The sequence below is a fragment of the Ovis canadensis genome, chromosome X (assembly GCF_042477335.2).
Source record: "Ovis canadensis isolate MfBH-ARS-UI-01 breed Bighorn chromosome X, ARS-UI_OviCan_v2, whole genome shotgun sequence".
NCBI classification, from domain to species: Eukaryota; Metazoa; Chordata; class Mammalia; order Artiodactyla; family Bovidae; genus Ovis; species Ovis canadensis.
The window spans coordinates 10,176,236-10,198,746 of NC_091727.1; the positions used below are offsets into that span (position 1 = coordinate 10,176,236).

The window sequence follows — 22,511 nt, forward strand, 5'->3', positions numbered from 1 at the left end:
CACCTCTGGAACAGCTCCATAAGGAGGAAGGAAAAGAGAGCAAAGGAACAAAGGAAACTCCTTTCGAAAAACAAATGGGGTTTCCAAACTTCATTTATGCTGCTCTTCATCCAGTTTAGTCTGTTTCTTTCTTCTCTAAATGCTGACATGGTTGCTTTTTCTGCCTGGTATTCATAAGCAAGACATTTCTGAAATATGTAGCTTCATACCAGTAATGGGGTGGGGTGGGACACCACACAAAGGAGCTTGCCTTCCAAATATTAGCACAAAGAACTGCTTCTTGAAATATGTCACATTTCCAACTCTGGGAAGGCACTGCTGGCCGAGGAAACAACAGGAATGGCCGACAATGTATAGTCCATATCTCATTATAACACAATCAAAAATATGAGCTGCTATTTCCACTTCTGACACTATGTGATTTTTCAGTTCGTTTCACATTCACAGAGGTTTAGTTGAATGAATAATGCCATAGAGGGAAAAAGCTATTTGGCAGAAAAGAGGTACAAGGAGGGGATAGGAGAAATAATTGACATGGCAAGTCATTTGATATTACCAGCTAAGCTCCAGGATTGGGGTTTTGAGGATAATTCCAAACAAAATCCCAGACGTTGGTTTGGAAACTGTTTCTCTAATCTGTGCTCTACTTTTGTGGCATTCCAATAAACAATATCCTCAAATTTTGAGTGTTTTCTTCAAACAGAATTTCCTGTGAATTCGTAACAAATAATTTAATTGAATTGAAGAAAATACAATTAATGTTGAGAAGGATAAGTTGTCTCTGAATCTGTTAGAGGAAGATCTATTCTGTTTTGGTCAAAGTATGAAAGAGTTATAAAGAATTGTTTATACAGTTCTATAATCAATTTGAGGGCTTACTTAAAATACTGAATAATTAAATGTATTACAAGGAGCTGCATTCTTTACTAAAATCCATATTACTAGTGGTTACCGGGGGAAAGGGGAGGGGCAACAGAGAGGTGGAGAAGTAGGAGGCAAAAACTACTGAGTGAAAGATACGCTACAAAGATGTATTATACAACACAGGCAATATAGTCAATATTTTGTAATGACTGTAAATGGGCTGCAACTTTGAAAACTTGTATAAACATTAAAAATAAACTAAAAATTCATTTTAATTCAAGGCCAGAGTCTGAATTTCCTTTCTGCAGTTTTAAAATCTCCTTTATGCAACTATTTCCTTGTATCCCTTCATGGGCTCACTCTTTTAGAAGCTGAGAACTGTAAGACTGCTGCATACGTATATTAATAACTATCATTTATTAAACAGGTAACTAGTCACTTCACACAGTATCTAATTTTATCCTTGAGACTATGTTTTCATCTGCATTTAATAGATGAGAAAGCAAGTCCCTGAGGTGTTGGCTAACTTGACTAGGGCTGCATTTAAATGCAGATCTAATGCCAAAGCCTGTGCAGTTTTCACTCTGCCATGCTATCTCCAACTAAAAGAAGATGGCCATACCACCATAAAGGGGACTATGTTAACATAGCAGTGAAATGTTTCTAGAGAATAAATAAAACAAACTATATCAGAGAAAAGACCTTTTCCAAAATATTAGTCACAAGAGCTTTCAAAAAAGTTCTAGAACCACATCTCCTTATTCCTAAATAATTAGTATTACCCCATTATTTATATTTATATACAAAGTTATATTAAAATTATTAAAATAAGATCTTCTGAAAGGTAGGGAAATACCAGGGTCCTTTTCTGGAAGACTGAATAAAAAAGGTCAGTCTGTCGGTTTAATGCTATTTCCCCAAGAATCCAAGTGAACTTCATTTGGACTGTGGGATTATTTTCTTTGGCATGGAGGTGAACAGTCAGATGAAAATGGTTATAACGTTTTATGAAAATTATAAGAAATTTTTGAAATGTAATAATGAAGATAGATTTGCTCAACATCACAGCACTATTTACAATAGCTAGGACATGGAAGCAACCCAGATGTCCATCAGCAGACGAATGGATAAAAAAGCTGTGGTATATACACACAATGGAGTATTACTCAACTATTCAAAAGAATGCATTTGAATCAGTTCTAATGAGGTAGATGAAACTAGAGCCTACTATACAGAATGAAGTCAGAAAGAAAAACACCAATACAGTATATTAATGCATATATATGGAATTTAGAAAGATGGTAATGATGACCCTATATGTGAGATAGCCAAAGAGACACTGAGATAAAGAACAGACTTTTGGACTCTGTGGGAGAAGGCGACGGTGGGATGATCTGAGAGAATAGCATTGAAACATGTATATTACCATATGTGAAATAGATTGCCAGTCCAGGTTCAATGCATGAGACAGGGTGCTCAGGGCTGGTGCACTGGAACGACCCTGAGGGATGGGATGGGGACGGAGGTGGGAAGGGGGTTCAGGATGGGGAACACATGTACACCTGTGGCCGATTTATGTCAATGTATAGCGAAGGCCACTACAATATTGTAAAGTACTTAGCCTCCAATTAAAACAAATAAATTTAAAAAACCTTGTTTTAAAACATGTAATAAAGTTACTATCATAAAAGGGTATGGCATTAACATGAGAAAAGACAAAGAGGTTCAAATAAACATGTAAGAATGTAATGTCTGTTCAAGTGATTGTTTCAGTTACAAAGGGCTAGAATATGCAATGCATTTGAAAGGAAGGGAAGGAAGAAGGGGAATAGAACACTGAAAGGAAACTGAAATGCAGTTGTACATATGGCATGTTGAAAGGATTCAATGAACTCCAGCAGGAATACAAGAGAGTAGTGAGGATTAGGAAAAGCACATAGGAGGTTTGCAGGAGGCCAAAATGCCAGGCTATATTTAGGCTTTATCCAACAGTTATATGACTCAGGGAACTCAACCCGGGGCTCTGTAACAAGCTAGAAGGGTGGGAGGTTGGGGGCAGGTTAAAGAGGGAGGGGACACGTGTATCTATGGCTGACTCATGTTGATGTATGGCACAGGGCAACACAATATTATGAAGCAATTTTCCTTCAATTAAAAATAAATAAGTTTTGGGGAAAAAAAAGATTCCTAAGAAAAAGTTTGAAGGAGATGGGGAATTAGCAGAGCAAGGGTAGAAGACTAATATTTATTGGGTACTGACTGTTGTCTGAAATGTTATTCTCAGAAACTGACATAGATCATTAAATCCTCATCACAACCCTATGATTTCGGTATTTTTCAATTAGTAGCTTCCTGTGCTGGGTACTACTGTTCATTCTGTTTGTTTGTTTGTTTGTTGTAGTAATATTTGTACTTCTTTGTATTGTTTATTTATTTTTGTGGTAATATTTGTGTTGTTATTTTGAATTTTTCTTGTAGCATGCTATTAGTAAAACAAAAAGATTTTCCATTTAAGAGAATACAGTTATGATTACAAAATTAAAGTAGCAAACTAGTATTGTTAAATTGAGTTGGAAATATGTATTATTAATATGAAGTCATACATTTTAAAAATATGTACTGTTTGGTTCTGATGAGTAAAATGACCAGCAGAAATAAATGTCCAAATCTTTAGGTTCTGACCTTCAATTTTATCCCTGCTTCTGAAATGGATCAGAGTTTCTTGGAGAAATGGCCAATTCAAGATCTGGTTCAGTGGCAGGGAAGATACAAGATGAATCCAGGATTTTTGTAATGCCAGAAATCAAGGAAGATTTCAAAGACAAATAGAATCATTTCAAAAGGACAGTGGAACCACCTTAAAGAGGCTCCTACTAGTCAAATCTATGAACATCTGATCAAACAGTGACTACAGTTCAGTATCCACACTTTCTAAGTATTAACTGTAGAAACACAGGCTGGGGGAAATGAGATACTTTGTCCAAGAACATTCAGCCAGTAAGAAGTGAAGTTGATGCTGACAGTTTTCATGACTTCAGAGTGATGCTCCTACCATATAGCATGCTCCTTGACCAAAGAATGCTTAACTGAAGAGACAAGTGCAGAAGTGAGGAGCATAAGAGACAGCTAGAAAGAGGCAAGTAAGGAAGCCTGAACGCACTCTTCATTGGGAAAGGATTTTCTACTAAGCAGCTCCATGCAAAGCTACCAAAGAATGACTACAGACACCCAAGCAGTGGCTGGGTGAGATGGAGTATTAGAGAAGCCACTCAAGTCCTTCCAATACTGATGTCCAGATGTACCTCATGGTGACATTTCCCTTTAATGTCCCTGTGTATGCTTGTTCTTGGACATGAGTTTGGGTAGGCTCCAGGAGTTGGTGATGGACAGGGAGGCCTGGCATGCTGTAGCTCATGGAGTCACAAAGAGTCGGACACGACTGAGTGAACTGAACTGAACTGATGCTTGTGCTAAGTCGCTCAGTCATGTCCGACTTCTGCAACCCCATGGACTGTAGCCCACCAGGCTCCTCTATCCATGGAATTCTTCAGGCAAGAATATTAGAGTAGGTTGCCATGCCTTCTTCTAGGGGATCTTCCCGACCCAGGGATTGAACCTGCATCTCTTATGTCTCCTGCATGGGCAGGCAGGTTCTTTACCACTAGCGCCACCTTCCTGTAATAGTGGTCAAATGCTCGCTCATGACAGAATGTTCTTGAGCTCAGGTATCTTAGGAGAAGGGAATGGCAAACCACTTCAGCATTCTTGCCTTGAGAACCCCATGAACAGTAGGAAAAGACAAAAAGATGGAAAAAAAATAGGAAAAGACAGTGAAAGATAAACCCCCCAGGTTAGCAGGTGTCCAATATGCTACTGGAGAAGAGTGTAGAAATGGTTCCAGAAGGAATGAAGAGGCTGAGCCAAAGCAGAAAGCAGGCCCAGTTGTGTATGTATCTGGTGGTGAAAGTAAAACCTGATATTCTAAAGGACAATACTGCATAGGAACTTCAAATGTTAGGTCCATGAATCAAGATACCTAATGGTGTGTTAACTATCCCTCAATTCACCCTGGTGCCCTTGGGGGCCTACAGCCAGTCCTGGAATTCAGTGCCCAATAATCTCCTAGTCTTTACCAGAAGGTTACAGTTACTCTTCTCACAGTTTTGCCCCCAACTTTCACTTTAACAAAGTAAAGTCGCTCAATCATGTCCGACTCTTTGTGATCCCATGGACTAAACAGTCCGTGGAATTTTCCAGGCCAGAATACTGGAGTGGGCAGCCTTTCCCTTCTCCAAGGGATCTCCTCAACTCAGGGATTGAACCCAGGTCTCCTGCAGTGCAAGTGGATTCTTGACCAGCTGAGCCACCAGGGAAGCCCAGCGGGGACCCTATCCCTCCTTTAACTTCACAAAGCACAGCTAAGACCAGGCTCTAGAAGTTAATCAAATTTTACTGACTACATGAGGCTAATAGGAAGTTAGATGGGAACTAGCGCAGCTCCTGGTATCCACCATGTTATAGAGTAGAGCCCACCTCCCATTACCCACTCATCCTGGGAGGGGTTTTGACTGTTGTCTCCCCCATACCCCAACTCTCCTGGGACTTAGAGAGAGGAAACGCTAGTTTATCCTTGATTACCAGCCTCAGGTTCCCTTCCTGTGAGGGTTCAACTCCAGCCTGCTATGAAGAATTATTACGCACATGGCTCACAGTTACAGCTTCCCTTTGGCATAACCAAAAAGTTTACTGTGGGTATTTTTCTTGCCACAACTGAAGAGCAATCATCCTCAAAGTGGAATCAACCATCCATCTCCAGCAACAAAATAAACCACAGAAACTTCAACACTAGCATGTCTTTTTCTCCCAAGGCTCAAATATCCCAGGACTAATTTCTTCAATTAAGGCCAAGGGTTAAAATTCTGGGACTGTCTTTCATCTAGATTCAGAAGTCTCCAAGAAAGAGAAGCTGTCCCCAAGCTCATGACCTAGCAGGCAAAAAGCAGCCTTGATATGAGGGAGGGGAGGATCCAGACAGGGGACCCATGTCCTCCCCAGAGCAAATGCCAAGGAACTGATGACTCTCACCTCCTCCCATCCATTTTATGATTTTGCCAGATCTGAGAATTTCACTCCATTATGTATCTCAACTAAGAAGTTGTACTTATGTACTATGACCTCCGGCTGGCGTATTTTAGAGACATGCAAGGTGATCGAAGGGCAGGCCGTGTCCCTCCTTCCCTCCCTCCCTCCCTTCTCCTCCCCTCTCCTTTCTTCTAACCTCATCTGCCTACTGACATTTTGGACCCCATCCAGTAGCCAATCGGACAAGAGAAGATGCACACGTTCCACTGTTGGAGCCTGGCTCTGTACCCCCGGGGGCTGAGCTCCACGGACTACATGAATCAACAGTTGCTCCAGACGGAGACCCCTCCATCCGCCATAAGCCATGTGGGCTTTTGCAGTTGAGTTAGGCACCAGCTCCAGCCCTGTGGGGTCCTAGGATGCAAGGAACAGACCTCACGGGTCTCAGCAAGAGGCCCAGACATGTGCTCCTCGCTGTGACAGGGGTTAGGGGGAGAAGTCCCATGCCTTCATTCTTGGGGTTAGGAATGGCAGGACTCTCAGTGCTACTTCCTCCAAAAAAACACTCCCTCACAAATGTATCTTTCTCCTCTATCCTCCTGACTCATCTTCCACGTCAGTGACTCCTCTGTTCCGGGTTTCTTTGACTTACTCAGAATGATGGGCCTGGCGGGCTCTTGGAACGCAGTGTCCCTCGTCTTTGTCCCTCGGCCACAAGTGCCCCTGGAAGGGCCCCATTTTAACAACATGGGACATTACAGAAACGCTTGAATATGTAAGATTACCTTTTCAAAGAATTCCAGTGGTGGTCTTCCCTGAGGGAAATGGATGGGCAAAGGCCAGAACTGACACGTGTTTTTCATTCTCTCTCTCTTTTTTTTTTTTTTAACTTTACAATACTGTATTGGTTTTGCCATACATCAACATGAATCCGCCACAGGTGTACTCGTGTTCCCAATCCTGGACCCCCTCTCCCACTTCCTTCTCCATACCATCTCTCTGGGTCATCCCAGTGCACCAGCCCCAAGCATCCTGTATCCTGCATTGAACCTAGACTGGCGATTCGTTTCTTATATGATATTATACACGTTTCAATGCCATTCTCCCAAATCATCCCACCCTCTCCTTCTCCCACAGAGTCCAAAACACTGTTCTATACATCTGTGTCTCTTTTGCTGTTTCACATACAGGGTTATCATTACCATCTTTCTAAACTCCATATACATGTGTTAGTATACTGTATTGGTGTTTTTCTTTCTGGCTTACTTCACTCTGTATAACTGGCTCCAGTTTCATCCCCCTCATTAGAACTGATTCAAATGTGTTCTTTTTAATGGCTGAGTAATACTCCATTGTGTATATGTACCACAGCTTTCTTATCCATTCATCTCCTGATGGACATCTAGGTTGCTTCTATGTCCTGGCTATTATAAACAGTGCTGCAATGAACATTCTCTTGTTTTGGGGGATTTTTGTATCATGTACATGAATGTTAGAGCTAATAGACTGAACCTAAGGAAACTACCAACTTTTGACAACTTTCGATATACCATTTTCAGATGATCCTGTTTGTCCGCAACATAGTCAACTGCAGGAAATCAGAGGTGAATTATTTGATGTTTCTCTCACCATCCAATCATGACAACTGTTAAGTGGCCTAAGCTGTCCCTCATCTCTTGCTCTCAAACCTTGACCCTGCTGTATAATTTTCTGGCTTCTATCTTCTACTCACCAAGTTTCCTTCTGGAAGCAGAAAAGAAGCAGAATGGAACCTATGGAAGACAGAAACATTCCCATTCTGTCCCTACTCTATGTCCAATACTCTCACCAAGGGCCCAGACAAACAACCCTCTGGTTTTCTGCTGAATTTACTCTCACTGTGTACAGGCCAATGAAGAGAGAGTGCCATTCCATGGCACAGATGCCCATTCAAGGATCTGCCAGATTCAGCCTCATGTATAGACATATCTGTCTCCTGCATTACATGATTCTTTTTTTAAGAAAAAAGGTTATGTCTTTATCCCCCAAATGAGAAGAGTGCGAAGATCAGGATAGTAGGTTCTCAACAAATGATTACTGAATGAACAAATGACCTCGTTATGAATGCTGGCATGATTTCATAGCATAAATGAACTCAGCAAATACTTGACACCATCAACTCCTTATTCTGGTTACAGGGCAAGAGTCTGTCTCAATGTGCAGGGGGATACAACTGTGAATCATTAGCGTATGCAGACTCAATTACTCAATGGGCCGTGTATGATAGATGTCTTGGATACACAGTCCTAGCACACAGAAACGCACTCTTTCTGAAAACATCCCTTGACAAAGAAGGGTAGCCAGTAAGACCCTGGCTCCTATAGACGATAATTCCGTTATGCCTCAGAGCCTCCAAATTTCTATCTTGCTTCTAAGTGATGAGGAATTTCAAGTCTCCAAGGAGGACAAATAACAGGAGAAAACTTGGTCAGGAAACTCCAGGCCCCCAGGGCTACAGTTTAGAAAACACTTATGCAGGTGAGGCCGCTTTCAAGAAGTTTCGACTATATAAATTCCTCTTTGTCTGACTTACCCTGTATTAGTCTAAGACAGTTATTATATTTTCTTATTATAAGCATGCACTGTGTCCTGCACCTGGAGCACTTGCCAAATTGCAGATTTATTCCTCTTTCTATACATCTGTGAAAAGAATGTGTGTTCTGTTTCATCAGGGAGTTACTTGAAGTCACAGATTGCTAACTCCAAATGAATAGAAACAGTGATTAATCTTGAAGATACGAGCTCGCCACTATTCATGTAACAGATGTCCGTTATGATGAGTTACACATTTGTTCCATGTTTACACTAAAATACAAAAAGAAGATTCAACTATTTTGTTTAAAAAAAAAACAACAAAACAAAAGAAAGAAAGAAAAGAATGAATGGGGAAAGGGGAGGTAGGGAATTAGAACATATTGGAAAGTGTTTATTCAGGTGCCAGGTTAGATGCGATCTCAACATGCAGTACATCCATAGGGTGGCAGGTAAGGAGGTGGGGAGCGAGGGATAAGCAGGGGTAAACGTTCCTGGCTTCATGTCAGGGTGTGGATATTAACTCAGTTCATCTCCCTTGGCTGACAGAAGCACTAATGCCAAAACCGGCAATTTCATCAGCATCAGCTACACAGAAGATGGGATTTCAGAGGAAGGCATGAGAAAAGGGAGACTGATGTATGTAATTTTATTCAAATAATTAAAAACAAAGTTGGCAGTCTATCTTCCTGTCAAGAAGAATAAATATCAGACTATGGAGTTGGAAGGCCAAGTGCAAGAGGCTTCCTGCTGCTCCATCTTAACTTGGGTCCAATACAAACTTTAGAGTTGACTCTTCACAAAAACATCCATTCAAAGTGATCTTCCTCTGTGCTTTTGCAGTTACCCTGAGCAGAGCTAAGGCAGAGAAGAGGACACATGCCAGGGGTAAGTGCGGAGGGAGCTGCCCGACTAAGCCATGTGAGAGCTGATAGTTCCATGGCCTCAAACACAGGGTTTGTATAACCCCAAGCTATTTCTCTAAAATATAAAAGGATGAGTGCAAGAGAAGTTTCCAGAACTTTCCTTCCTCTCATTATTTGATTCCTGTCCTCACAAGCCCAGAACTAAAGCAAAGCCTGCACTATAGTAGGAACTAAGTACGTATGTACACACACACACACATTTAAATGAACTAAATGAGCATGGCCTGGACTTCATGAAAGACATGTGCACGTGGATTATATTTATCAATAGATTAATTATCTTACATATTTACAGGCTCAATGGATTACAGCAGAGGCAGTATCACAAAAGTTAAAGAATCTTTTCTGAATGTTAAAACATGGCTGTAACGTGTACTGAACCATACCTCTCCAGAGTTTATTTTAAAAAAATATATTTATTTTTGGCTGTGCTAGGTCTTTCATGTGGCACATAGGTTTTTTGCTGCTGTGTGCACTCCTCATTGTGGTGGCTTCTCTTGTTGCAGAGTACAGGCTCTAGGTGCTCAGGCTCAGTAGCTGTGGTACACAGGCTTAGTTGCCCAGCAGCATGTGGAATCTTCCCAGACCAGGGATCGAACCCATGTCCCCTGCACTGGCAGGTGGATGCTTAACCACTGGACCACCAGGGAAGCCCCTAGAAGTTTCTTTTTAATAGCAACACTTTAAGAAGAGAAAAGAAACTCTATTTTGTTATTTAATAAAGAGATGGGATCAGCAAGACCAGTCAGTAAAAAATGAATAATTTCAACAGACTCACTGAGGGTTTTGCTTTTAAAGCATTTTAATCACTTTTCCTCTCTATTTCCAATAATGTATCATGTGCATGCTTAGTCATTTCAGTCATGTCTGACTCCTTGTGACCCCATGCCCTGCCAGGCTCCTCTGTCCATGGGAGAATCCAGGCAAGAATACTGGAGTGGGTTGCCATTTCCTTCTGTATTAAACTTTTTCAATTGCTCCTAACATGTTGAATTTTAAGATGTGAAATACTCCACTTCTACATCTCAACCCTTCTTGTTATTATTTGAAGATTATGAGAGAAGGGAACAATCCTCCTTCATTTGTGGCAGTCACAATTCCAATTAGAGACTGGAAGCATCCTTCAGAAAAGTCCTTGTGCTGATGAGATTTCTGGGAGTCAGTAAGGCAGCAAGAAAGAGCCTATCTGTCTGCCTTAAGCAACACAGGAAGAGACACACTGCAAAGGGAGCCAAAATAATTAAGGAATTCAGCTTACTAAAAATGACACATTGATGGTTCAAAAGGACACATGAACCTCAATGCTCATTGCAGCACCGTTTACAGTGGCCAACACATTGAAGCAGTCCATCAACAAAGGAATGGATACAGAAGATGAAATGAAAGTGAAAGTCACTCAGTCGTGTCTCTTTTCGACCCCATGGACTATACAGGCCATGGAATTCTCCAGGCCAGAATACTGGAGTCAGTAGCCATTCCCTTCTCCTATGGATCTTCCCAACCCAGGGATGAAACCCAGGTCTCTTGCATTGCAGACAGATTCTTTACCAGGAGAGTAATGAGGGAAGCCCAAGAATACTGGAGTGGGTAGCTTATCTCTTCTTCAGCAGATCTTCCCGACCCAGGAATCAAACCAGCGTCTCCTGCATTGCAGGCAGATTCTTTACCAACTGAGCTGTCAGAGAAACCACAGAACATGAGGTATGTATATACAATGGAGTATTAGTTAGTTCAGTGCAGTTCAGTCGCTCAGTTGTGTCCGACTCTTTGCGACCCCATGAATCGCAGCACGCCAGGCCTCCCTGTCCATCACCATCTCCCGGAGTTCACTCAGACTCACGTCCATCAAGTCCGTGATGCCATCCAGCCATCTCATCCTCGGTCGTCCCCTTCTCCTCCTGCCCCCAATCCCTCCCAGCATCAGACTCTTTTCCAATGTGTCAACTCTTCGCATGAGGTGGCCAAAGTACTGGAGCTTCAGCTTTAGCATCAGTCCTTCCAAAGAAATCCCAGGGTTGATCTCCTTCAGAATGGACTGGTTGGATCACCTTGCAGTCCAAAGGACTCTCAAGAGTCTTCTCCAGCACCACAGTTCAAAAGCATCAATTCTTCGGCACTCAACTTTCTTCACAGTCCAACTCCCACATCCATACATGACCACAGGAAAAACCATAATCTTGACTAAACGGACCTTAGTTGGCAAAGTAATGTCTCTGCTTTTGAATATACTATCTAGGTTGGTCATAACTTTTCTTCCAATGGAATATTACTCAGTCATAAAAAAAGAATGAAATAATGCCATTTGTAGCAACACAGATGGACCTAGAGATTATCATACTAAGTGAAGTCAGACAGAGAAATATTGTACAATATCCCTTATATGGTGAATCTAAAAAGAAATTATACAGATAAACTTACTTACAAAATGGAATGGGGGCAAGTGAGGAAGGATACTTATGGGGGGAAGAGGGTGGAGTTTGGGATGGACATGTATATGCTGCTGTATTTACAATGGATAATCAACAAGGACCTACTGTATAGCACAGGGAAATCTACTCAGCATTATATAGCAATCTAAATGAAAAAAGAACTTGAAAAAGAATAGATACATGTATATATATATAACTCAATCACTTTACTGGTCACCTGAAACTATCACGACATTATTTGTCAACTATATGCCAATATTTTTAAAAAAATTAAAATCAAAATTAATTTTAAAAAATAACCCATTGTAATGCCATGTTCAAAGTGTTAGTAAGTGGGTACTTGGAGCCAGATGAAAGAGTCTTATAGGCATTCTCCATCTCTCTGTCAAATAAAATTGAATATTTTTATTTAGTCTAATCCCAGCAAGGGAACCAAGTTGATGACAGAGAAAGGAAGCTTCCACTTTTGAAGACAGTAGGAATTTCAAGAATATAGGGGTCAGCAAAATTTCTATAAAGGGCCAAAGAGCAAATGTTGTTGGTTCTGTGTGCCACGGGACCTTTGCTGCAGGTAACTATCATGATGGGGAAAGCTGCTGTTGCTAAGTCACTTCAGTCGTGTCCAACTCTGTGTGACCCCATAGATAGCAGCCCACCAGGCTCCCCCGTCCCTGGGATTCTCCAGGCAAGAACACTGGAGTGGATTGCCATTTCCTTCTCCAATGTATGAAAGTGAAAAGTGAAAGTGAAGTTGCTCAGTCATGTCCAACTCTTAGCGACCCCATGGACTGCAGCCTACCTGGCTCCTTCATCCGTGGGATTTCCCAGGCAAGAGTACTGGAGTGGGTTGCCATTTCCTTCTCCAGATGGGGAAAGCAGTCATGGTCCAAAAAGCTGTGTTTCAGTAAAACTTTATAAAGGTAGGCTCACAAGCCAGAGTTTGCTGACCCCTGGGATAAAACATGGATGTCTCTCCAAAACAGACTGAAGATGCCAAACTTAAGGTCCCATTGAAAATTACAGTGCTTTTCATGCCCTGTACTTTTAAACCACGCTCAGCACTACCTATGTTTCTTGAGTGCATCTTCACCGTCTTCCAATAGCATGTTTCTTAAATAAATCAGAGATGCACTTCTCAAATTAATTGCATAAGCTTAGATTCGACCAAGAAAATAAAGTCATTCTAACCATCCCAGCAATAAAGAAGTATTAGGGCTTATATCAGGTTTGGAATATCTAGAGGTCAAGCAGGCCAATACCAAAAAGGGAAAAAAAAAAAAAGAAAGAAAGAAAAGAAAGTCACTACCAAAATGCAGGAAAGCAGACACTTGAATCCACCAGCCCATCCCAGTAATATGGGTGGTTACCAAAAGCTCTACAGAAATCTGCTCCAATATCCAAGAACTTATGAACACCCCCCACCTCCCCCCAGCCACTATCTCTGTCTACACCAGCAAAGCATCTTGGTCTCCAACACTCCCTAAAAAGCCACTGTGATTCTTCTTCCTGTCCGACATGCAGCTGCAATCACCCCTGATCATAATAACTTCTATTTCTTTCATCTGAACAAAGCTCACGTTACTCTCTTTGGCAGACTCTAACTCCAGACCATACAGGGAAGAGAATTGGAAGGGATGCTGTGCCCACCTGCTCTTCAGTGATGTAGAAGCTATCTTCAGAGAGGAGGTAGTCATACCTACTTGACAATGGCTAGGCCACTGCATTCCTCTCCTTGGTCAAGGCAGTATCCATCCGTTTCCCATTACCCCTTTTTAACTTTCAAATAAAATAAACAACATAGTGCCTCTGTCCTACTTGCTGCAGGATTCCCTATCCGCCCCAAACTCACTCAAGTGTCCCCCACAAGTGGAGCCACCAAGTCCTGTTTGTTATTTTAATCCACAAATGGTTGATGACTGTCCTTTAGTTCAATCACAATAGCTCTTTCCCTGGTGGCTCAGATGGTTAAGAATTGGCCCGCAATGCAGGAGACCCTGGGTGCAATCTCTGGGTCGGGCAGGTCCCCGAAGGAGGAAAGGGCAACCCACTTCAATATTCTTGCCTGGGAAGTCCCATGGACAGAGGAGCCTGACGGGCTGCAGTCCATGGGGTCTCAATGAGTCAGACATGATGGAGTGACTAACACCTTCACTGGGCAATGTAAAAACTGAAATATGGGTTTCACTCACTCCTTATTCCATAACAGTGGGAAGGAGAATGGATTTCATTGATATATACAGATATATCCCTATGAAAACAGGAAGAAAAATGCCTTAATACAACCCTCATTTCTACAACTGGTCACATGACCACTGTTAGCTCTTACACCTGTCTCTTTTATTACTCACAGGGAGTGGCATACACCCATAACACTCAAGTAGCATCACCATAGATTAAGAACACCCAGCTGGAATCTTGGGCTTCCCTGGTGGCTCAGAGGTTAAAGTGTCTGCCTGGAATGTGGGAGAACCGAGTTCAATCTCTGGGTCAGGAAGATCCCCTGGAGAAGGAAATGACAACCCACTCCAGTACTCTTGCATGGAGAATCCCATGGAGGGAGGAGCCTGGTGGGCTACAGTCCATAGGGTTGCAAAGAGTCAGACATGACTGAGTGACTTCACTTCTTCTTCTTCTTAGCTGGGATCTGCCATCCACCCGCCATCATCAGGTGCCTCCCTTGCCTTGTGCATGAGTCCAGCCTTGGTTTCTCCAGCTCCTGGGCACCCCCGCGACAGAGCCCATAGTCTCACTCCCTCTAGTGACCCACTTCTTGGCAACTCTCTGGCTTAAGGGAAGCAAAGAGATTAGAACTGGGTGAGCCAAGGAAAGGAGCAAAGCCCATCCAGGCTGCCATGTTTCTAAATCCACATGCTTCTCCCACCCCCGTGTTTTAACCTTTAAATCCCGTCTCTGGTCTTCTGCTGCTTGCTTCAGTCGTGTCCGACTCTGTGAGACCCCATAGACAGCAGCCCACCAGGCTCCCCCGTCCCTGGGATTCTCCAGGCAAGGACACTGGAGTGGGTTGCCATTTCCTTCTCCAATGCATGAAAGTGAAAAGTGAAAGTGAAGTCTCTCAGTCATGTTTGACCCTCAGCGACCCCATGGACTGCAGCCTACCAGGCTCCTCCATCCATGGGATTTTCCAGGCAAGAGTACTGGAGTGGGGTACCATCGCCTTCTCTGCTCTGATCTTCTAGACGGGTACAAAATTGAACTTCACCTTCAGTTACTATCATCTCTTTCTTTCTCTTTTCCTCTCTCTCCTTCTTCTCCTCTCCCCCTCTCTTTTTCTGAAATCTACTAGATTTTAGAGAGCGTATCTTCATTCAAATTACACCTAAAAGGCATGGATTAACTCTCTTTGATCTAAGCTGGGTAGCTGAGTTGATTACAGACTGGGGTTCGTGGATTTAGATTCAGCATGAACACATTTTGCTTTGTACCAAGGAAAAGCCTATTTCAGGACTTCAAAGTCTAACTCCCCTAGCCAGCCAGCTCTCAAATGTGTGCTGGTGGTCAAGAGCAAGGATAATATGTGTGATGGTTCAGTGCAAGCACTACCCCCAGCCCTAAGAAACTGATAGAGACGTCTTCTCCTTAATGACAGGTGTTTTAATGGGCAAGGGATAATGAGGTTTTTCTTTAAAAAAAAAAAAAAAGGAAATAAAGGTCAAAATGTTAATATCATCTGAATAAGCTTTGCCAATAAAAGCCCCCACAGTATCCAGTTAAGAATACTAATTTCCAAATCCTCTCTCATTCTTTCCACCCTCCCTCCCCACATGTGTGTACCCCCACATACACACCCACACGTGGGCACACACACAATAATCAAAGAATTATGGAAGACAGGTCAAAATGGATTGCAACTAGTATAAGGGTTGGTTAAAGGGAGTTGGTGATGAACAGGGAGACCTGGCATGCTGCAATTCATGGGGTCACAAAGAGTCAGACACAACTGAGCAACTGAACTGAAAGGGTCAGAAGGACCCGAGTTCCAGTCTTGCTCTGCCCTTACTGTGATTCCCTTATCATGTTATTTAACATCTGTAAGCATCAATTTTCTCCATTAGTAAAGTGTGGATAATTTTAATTTTCTGAAGAAAATTATCACCAACTTTGAGTGAGGTGAAATGGGCTGTGGCATGACCTTTTAAAATCTTACTGGAGCACTAACCTGCCTACTGAAGAGTTAATTATCTAGGGAACATATGTCTGTTTGACTTTCTTTTATTTGATTAGAACTCACACGCTCTGAAGTCATATATTAATACATCGATTTTTATCCAGTGGTAAAGATAACCTCAAAGGTTATGGTTTTATTGCCCTGCAGGATTTTAACCAGTTTTGAATCTACCCTAGCAATATTATACTAACACGCTATTTTCCCCTCAAAATGTCTATAAATATCGAATTCTTCAAAATGCCCATGGCATCATCTTAACCCTCTTAGGGTTCCCATCATTAATGAGTTGAATAAATTCTTCACAAGCATTCATTCTCTATTTGTGTGAGACTCCTGTTTTTAGCTCTTTAAAAATTACACACCAATAGTACCTATGTCATGAAGTTGTTATGAGAATTAAATAAAATGCAAAAAAGCAATTAATAAGGCCCTGATATTTAGTTAATGAATATTAGCTATTATTATTAGCTATAATTAAATGCAGTATGATGCACAGGAAATAACAAATGTAGCATACTAACTTCTCCCAGAGATACCCATGCAGTTAAAACAAAAATAAAGAAAATATTCATTTAATATTCAGCTCCACCTTGATCTCCCTTGGGACTTTTGAATCCTCTAGAATCTAACCCAGTGAATTAAGCTTTGAACTAATAGCCATTTTCATGGATAATGCCAGCCCTTATAATTGGGTGGCTCTACAACTGTGTATAGAATAAAGAATCTGTTCCACAAAGAAAAAGAATTTCCCCACTTCACCTGGCCAATAGTAGATAATAAAATTAAAGTTGGGATTAAAGTAAAAATAATTTTTCTTCTCCATCCTCCTTTGATATACCCAATTATTATTCCTCATTTTATTTCCTTCAATTTTAGTGGGTTATTTTCTCTGGCTTTTTCCCCATAAGTTTTTAATGGCTACATCCCTATCTTCTTTTGTCTGATTTCATTCAGTAACTGCTGAAAATAATGGTGTTTGCTCACACAAAAAAAAGCCAGTTCCTCTAATTTCACTATGACTTTGGTTGCCTTTCATACACAAATGGCTTTTTCAAATTATAAATCCTCAAAAAGCAAACTCAGATCATTTTTAGTTTCTGTTTTTCAAATTTTTGTTTGTTTGTTTATCCATCTTTTAGAACTTGGCATAGGAGTTAAATCAGCTTTGGCGCAGAGGAACCAACTGAATTGAGTAATTCTATAAGTGTTGAAACAACACTTCAGAAGCAACACATAACCTTTCCATACTGATGTCGAGAGAAGAATAAAAAAGCATCTATAAAAATAAACACAAGTACTGGGGCACACAATTTCCACAGAGAAGTACAAGGGCAACAAAAGGAACTGGAATTTACTGTGAACTGTACACAAACCACAGAGAGCCTGGGTCATCAAATACTTTTTAAATACCTTCAAACACTGAAACACAATGCAGAAACCTACTGCACTCATTTAAAAAAGCAAACAAGGGAACACAGGGACTTAAATCAAGAGTAAACATTCAGCTGTTGTTCCCTTCCAGTGAACCAAAGAAGAGCCAGTTGAATTTGAAAGAAAGTAAAGAAGATAAATAACACATGTAGTACTCAACAGTTCTATTTGCAGAGCTTACTCATGTGTCTAGACATGATCAGACATTTTATACACACACACACACACTTCAGATACATGCTCATGTGTGTTATGTTGTGTTGTCTGTTTCATATACTGATTTATTCATACCAACACACATTTCCTAGCCTTTGAAATGGGTGAATACCATCACTAAGCAAGTGAAGAAATCAGTTGCGGCAGCCCTCCTGCACGATGCCTCTAGTCCCTGCCTGCTCCAAGTGTGGTCCCTATATCAGTAGCACCAGCACCTGGGAGCTTGTTAGAGATCCAGAGTCTCAGACTCCACCCAGATCTCGTGAATCAATACCAAGATTTTAACGAGATTCCCTGGTGGTCTGTGTGTAGAAATTCAAGTCTGAGAAGGACTGCCCTAGATCCACGCTACCCAGTACAAGCGGCAATGAGCCACTCGTCTATTCAACTGACATGTGATTAGTGAGACTGAGAAACTGCCTTATTATAATTATTAAAATGTAAATCTAAAATGTAATACTTTATTCCATTACTGGAATACTTCTAAATATGTTGGGAACAACTCTGATATATGAATCTAAATACAGATCAAGTATTTCCGATGAAAACTTAGTATCTGAATTGAGAAAGTGCTCTAAATGTAAAATACACACCAGATTTCAAAAGACCTGGCATGAAAAAAATGTATGCAACACGGGTCACATTTTCTAGAATGATTTGAGGTTAAAATACAATTTCAGATATGTTGAGTTAAAAAGTTCACGTGCTTCTCTTTTACTTTTAAAAATATGACTACTGGAATATAATGCCTCAGGTATTGTTTCTACCGGACAGTACTGCTTTGGATCCATGGGTCTCAAACTCTAAAACTACTGGTGCCTGGGTTTCAGTCCCAGAGATTCTGGTGAAATTGGTCTGAGGTGAACCTGGGCATTAGAATTTTTAAATGCTCCCTGGTGATTCTATTGAGCTGCCAAGATTGAGAACCACCACCACAAGTTAATATAAATTCATTAATCCTAACTGATAAATAATGACCTCCTAAGGACCTTATGTCTTTTAAGAGCTTCCATCATCCCTCAACTCAAAGGTGGAACTGGAGAAGTACTCTACTGCCTATTTCTTACCTGGAGGGCAAAAGAATTCCCAGGTGTTATCAGGGCCAGAGGCTGGATGAGATTATTCTACCTCAACTCCAGGCAGAAGCAGACAAACCAAAAGATATGAAAATTGAGGTCCTCTCAGTTATCTCCAGAAATTCGTCCCCAGCAATTTCAGCAATTCATTTCCATATCCAATGCACTGGGTCTCCAACTTCTCTGTGCTTAGAATAATTCCTTGCATAGTTTGTTTAAAAGCAGAATTTCTGGGCCTGAGTGAGTCCCAGAATTCTGTGGTAGGATGACAAACCACCCAGGATTGCCCAGACTGTCCCATGGGTTTCTAGCACCACATCCTGGGCCAACCAGCCCAAAAAGGACATCCTACCCGGGCGTAGTGTGTGTGTAACAAGTGGTCCAGGTGACCACTGTAGACACCAAGTGTGCAGTTTGAGAACCATGCTGAGAAATGGGTTGTTGAATATTTTCTAGTGACATCCTTTCTGGATTAACCAACTGCCCTACAAAGCAGCCATTGAAGTGACACAAATAGTTCAGCAAATAACTACTGGAGAAAAGCTCTCACCTAATGAAATTTATCAGTAAATTATGTAAAACTGTATGCAAGAGCAGTTACCAAAGAAGTCACCCTGATAGCTTTAAAGGGAATGATTTCAATGTCAAGAATTCAGCAGCTAGGAGCTGGGGAGGCCAAGTCAGTGTATGGCATGAAGGCATGTCAACCTGAAGTTTGATCACTGCTTCTGTCATTTGCTAGCTGTGTGACTTTGGTGAAGTTCCTTGACCTCTCTGTGCCTGACCGCTTTCGTCTGGGATGATGAAATGAGTCATTCATACATAGTGAAGCTTAGCCATGAGAGTAAACATCATGCGTGGTAGACATATTCCAGTCAAGGGACATTCTACAACATACCTGACCAGTCCTCCTCCAAACTGTCAAGGTCTTGAAAAGCAAGGAAAGCCCGACCAACTGTCACAGCCAAGGGAAGCTCCAGGGGACAGGATGATCTACTGTAATGTGACATCCTGGATGGCACTCTGCAACAGAAAAAGGACATCAGATAAAAACTAACGAACTTCTGGGACGTCCCTGGAGTTTCAGTGGTTAAGACTTCACCTTCCAATGCAGGAGGGTAGGTTCAATCCCTGGTTGGGGAACTAAGATCCCACATGCCTCGCTGTGCCGCCAAAAGATTCAAATAAGTGCCGCCAAAAGATTCAAATAAATAAATAAAAGGAACACGAAGAGGAAAGCTTTGTTTAAAAACAAACAAAAAATTCAAATCAAGAATGAATGTTAATATTAATGTATCAAAATTGGTTTACTTCTTGTGACAAATGCACTATGCTCATGGGAGACAAGAATAGAACAAACTGAGTGTGCCGCTATGGGAGCTCTGTATGTCTTTACAACTTTTCAGTAGATCTAAAACAACTCGAATTTTAAAGGTTTATTATAAAAAAAATGCTTAGCATGGTGAGAATTACACAGTTAACCATAGTCACTGTTATTGTGAACTATACATGATGGATAATGTGTGTGTGTGTGTGTGTGTGTGTGAGTGTGTTAGTCACTCGCTCATGTCTGACTCTTTGCAGCCCCATGGATTGTAGCTGGCCAGGCTCCTCTGCCCATGGGATTCTCCAGGCAAGAATACTGGAGTGGGTTGCCACTTCCTCCTCCAGGGGATCTTCCCCACCCAGGGATCCAACCCACGTCCCCTGCATTGGCAGGCGGGTTCTTCACCACTGAGCCACCTGGGAAGCCCTATTATGGATGATACCAAAGGAAAACCAGCATCTTGATCCAACGTTTTCATGAGACACTATGAGCTTGAAACCTCAGAGATGGGTTGAGAGAAGATGAGAGGGAATACGCAGAAGCCATAAAGATGGTTTCTATCATCTACAGCCAGTTCCCGGCCTGTAACTCCTGTCACATGACCCTGCTGCTTTTCTCCCTGATATTGCTCAGAGGCTATAATTACTTTCTTCACTCAAATGTTCCCAGTTCTGAGCCCAAACTCCTGTACCCCTCTGCCTGTGCACACACATGCCAGCTAGAGGGTCAGCATCAAAGAGTAGAGGAAAACCACTATGGACTAGCCAGAGGTGCCTCAGATGGTAAAGAATCTGTCTGAAATGCAGGAGACCCAGGTTCGATCCCTGGGAAAAGAAGATCCCCTGGAGAAGGAAAAGGCAACACATTCCAGTATTGTTGCCTGAGAAATCCCATGGACAGAGTAGCCTGGCAGGCTACAGTCCATGGGGTTGGACACGGCTAAGCGACTAATACTTTCACTTCACAGAAGCAGAACCCTTTTCAGCCATGTTATCTCTTTCAAGCCTCCTTGCAGCTCCTCTACCTCTCAAAAAATAAAAGCACACAAGCCAATAAATGCAAATACCACCACTCTACTGACCAAGTAACCTCGCCTGGTGGGGGCGGGGAAGGCCTCACCCTCGGGGTCCGGTTATATTTGCAAATACAGGTGATAGAGCTTAAACGAATACTTTCTTATTCGCTTGGACTATACTGTACCTTGTGTTTCCGATTTCATTTAAGCTTCAGAAAAAGAAAAAAAAAACTCTGTTAGATAAGCAGGGCAGATGTTTTTACCCCTATTTGAGTGATGTAAAAATTTTTCCAGAAAAAGGAAGGAAGGAAGGAAGGGAAGGAGGGAAGAAAGAAATTTCAGGGCACAAGCCGATTCATAGTTAGTTTGTGGGTCCCTGTATTAAGCTACTGGGGCTGCCCTTATAAAATATCACAGGCTAGGGGGCTTAAACAACAGAAATTGGTTTCCTCATAGTTCTGGAGTCTGCAAGTCCCAAAGCAAGGGGCCGTCAGGGTGGGTTTCTGGTACAAGCTCTCTTCCTGGCGGCAGATGGCCACTTTTGCCGTGTCCTCGCTAGTGGAGAAGGAAGGGGCTGGGTTTCTTCTTCTAAGAACACCAGGGCTAGCGAATTAGAACCTCTCTCAGCTGACCTCACTTAACTTTAATTACCTTCTCAAAAAAAGAAAAGAAACCTTCTCCAAAGGCAGTCACAGCTGAGGCTAGGATGTCACCACTGAATTTGGCCAGGGTGGGGGAGGGAGGGGGCGGGTGTGTCGGTGTGTTAGTTGCTCAGTCATGTCCGACTCTTTGAGACCCCATGGACTGTGGCCCATCAGACTCCTCCGTCCACGGGATTTCCCAGGCAAGAATACTAGAGTGGGTTGCCACGTCCTTCTCCAGGGGATCATCCTTACCCAGGGATCAAACACGGGTCTCCAGCACTGCCGGCAGATTCTTTACCATCTGAGCCACCAAGGAAGCCCGGCGGGTAGGGAATGGCACCCCCCCCCCAAACTCAATTCTATCCATAAAAGGGTGCTCTCTGACAAGGGCAGAAGAATTCATTGGATGACAGGGATGAGCTAACTCTTAGAGGATGGGAAGAACAACCAATTGGACTAGAGGTCAGCTCACTCTGGCCATCGGGTCAAATTCAAAGGTCATCTTTGTTAAGTCAAGAAGCTTTTACTGGAGCTCCATCATGCCCATTCATCTGCATTTTGCCCAGGGCTGCTTTCCCGCTAGGCTGGCTGAGAAGACTAGGGGCTCCTGAAGACCCAAATATGAACTTTCCTGTCCTTTAAAGAAAAAGTGCACCAACTCCTGGATTAGACCAATCTGTGATAGTCGGTGCCATCCGCAAGATGCCTCCTTAGATCGGTAATCCTGCCACTTCACTGGGAGCA

The 22,511-nt window shown here is 42.1% G+C and overlaps 1 long non-coding RNA gene across 1 annotated transcript in view; it reads right to left on the reverse strand.

Annotated features, from left to right (window-relative positions):
* Positions 1 to 22,511, reverse strand: part of LOC138930136 (uncharacterized) — a 249,339-nt gene that overhangs the window by 193,192 nt on the left and 33,636 nt on the right. Inside the window, exon 3 of the long non-coding RNA XR_011446098.1 lies at positions 19,680 to 19,804. This is a non-coding gene — a long non-coding RNA (uncharacterized lncRNA). The remainder of the gene's footprint in view (positions 1 to 19,679; positions 19,805 to 22,511) is intronic.